This window comes from Helianthus annuus, chromosome 7, assembly GCF_002127325.2.
Source record: "Helianthus annuus cultivar XRQ/B chromosome 7, HanXRQr2.0-SUNRISE, whole genome shotgun sequence".
Classification (NCBI taxonomy): Eukaryota; Viridiplantae; Streptophyta; class Magnoliopsida; order Asterales; family Asteraceae; genus Helianthus; species Helianthus annuus.
In genome coordinates, this window is record NC_035439.2 from 16747015 (window position 1) to 16749456 (window position 2442).

Below are 2442 nucleotides of genomic sequence, written 5' to 3' on the forward strand. Positions count from 1 at the left end.
TCGGTCAGCATGATTAACGTCAGGAGGTGCATCTGTGTTGTGGATACTTATAAGATATCACAGACGTGTGATAGTCTAAAGTGTCAGAATGGTTAATCATCGAGCAGATGTATTGTTTTTCGGACTAACCGCTGGGGAATGATGATGTTTGTCGGTTAAGTTGCTGTTGAAACTAGCGGAGAAGACTAAACATCTGTTTTCGTGACTGAAGAGGAAGAATGTGAATTTGATCGTCGATGAATGTTTCTGAGATCTGAATGTGTTACCAGATGATGTGTTATCCGATGAAGATTTGTTGATGGTGGAGAATACCGTTTACACTGATTAATCATTCAGAAGGTGCTTAAAGGTGATCACGGAAAACGGGATTTCAGATTTTCAGGGGTAATCACAGATTTGACGTTAACCAGTGTGGTATTTGAAGTATCTATCAATTGTCAGTTGGGTTTTTGAACATTAAAAAGATCAAGCAGGCGGAATGCGCGATCGATGGTGCTGAAATGGTATATCAAAGACTGAATGTGGATGTGGTTAAAGCCGAAACAGAGAAGTTACATTGATTAGTTTCAAGTTGGTGATTATTCGTGAAGATTGCAGTTTTGCAAGTCAGAGGAGGAGTCGTGAACTGTGCAAAGAAAGACCTGAAGAATCATTTTAGGGGGAATTTGTGCATAACGAAGATAATGCAAACCCGAATCATCAGTCTAGGGGGAATCGATTGAATATTTCAAGATGCTTGATTGAAGTTGCAGAATATTCAAAACATTGCTCTAAGTTTTCAAAGACACGATTCGACAGTGACGACCAAGGGGTAATCTGTTGGTGCATGTTTTGTATGTCCGCCATTGTGCGAATAGGCTAGATAGAGTGTGTGTTGAATAATGTATAGAATAGTGTTAAAACGGACAAGGTTTTGTATTGTAAATGTACATTCGTAGAAATGGAGTCCATCCGTACGAATGGACATCATATTAGTCCGAGTACATTCGCACTAATCTGCAGATTCGTACGAATGAACCCCAATCGTCCCTAAGGTTCATTCCTTGTTATAAGTCCATTCGTACGAATGGACAATATGTTGGTTCATAAGAATGGACGTGGTCTATATATAGGGATGAGGGTTCCTCATTTGGATAAGCTTTGGTTCTCAGAGGGGAGATGTTGTCCAATTTGTTTCATGGGTATGTAACTTCAAATCATTGAATAGAAACCAGTTTAAATTAACTTGTTCGGTGTCGATTCTACTTCTACTAATTTCTCATCAAATAATACTCCACCGAACCGGTTGTCTCAGGCCTAAAACTTCGTGAAACCTGCCGATCCTCGAATCTCAATTTTCCATAACCGATGTCTGAAAGCTGAGTTTCAAAGTCTAAATTTACTGAACATGTTTCTGAAAAATAAGCAACTTCATTGATTTGAAACTTGAGGTTTTAAACTGAAAAATCTAAAAACAGTTTTGTGAAAATCTCCAAGGTCTTTAATTTGGACTTGGATGATCAACTAAGGGTTTTGGATGCTTAACTTTCAAATATTTAGTAATTTGATAGGGGGAGAGACTCAGTTTACAATCCGGGAGTTTTAAAAAAAACTGTCATAAGATTTTTTAGAACCAGGTTTCGATACTGAGATATAATAAGTTTAATTGTCAAATTTTTGAAAGTCAGATTAGGATCTCGAAAGTTGAGACTAGGGGGGTCTGACGAAAAGTTCAAAGCATGGGGGAGCTTGCAGAAATAGAACTACGTGACGATCTTGAAAAGCCGAAAGCTTAAAGAAAGGGGGAGCCTGGAGAGAGAGAGAGAAAGAGAGAGAGAGAGAGAGAGTTTGAAGAGAGGGGGAGCTGAGGATTCAGAACGCAGGATTAAAAGAAGATTGTTAAAGCAAGAGGGAGCCTGTGGTGCTGAAGATGTCAAAACTTCTAGAAGACTCAGTGAGAGAAGATAGAAAGCTATGAGATTGACTGCAGCAATATCAAGGGGGATTCTGTGAGTGCATATGTCTTTCGCTTCCATCAATCACGTATCGTAGCTGAGAAATGGTCGAGACAAGGTTCAGAAGTGTAGATATTTAGATAAGGTTCATACTTTGTTAAGGATTGCATCCTTGATTAAGTGTCCATTTGTACGAAATGGGTGCAAGTGTTAGTAAGGATGGACTCACCTTATAAATAGGAGGAGTCTTGTATCATTTTAGGACTTTTGGAGAGTTTTAGAGAGAAACTCTTGCAAATTGCTTTCGTGTTGTAAACTGTCAGATTACCAATACAAAGCTTATTATAATTACATTCTTGTGTCTAATCCACTCTCGTACACGGATTCCTCACGTGATACGAGATTTTCGCACTCATCGGAATTACGGAATCGATCCGGAAATGAACTTACATCTTCCCCCAAAACATTATATAAAACAGTAAAAGAGGGGTAGTGACACTCACCTTTG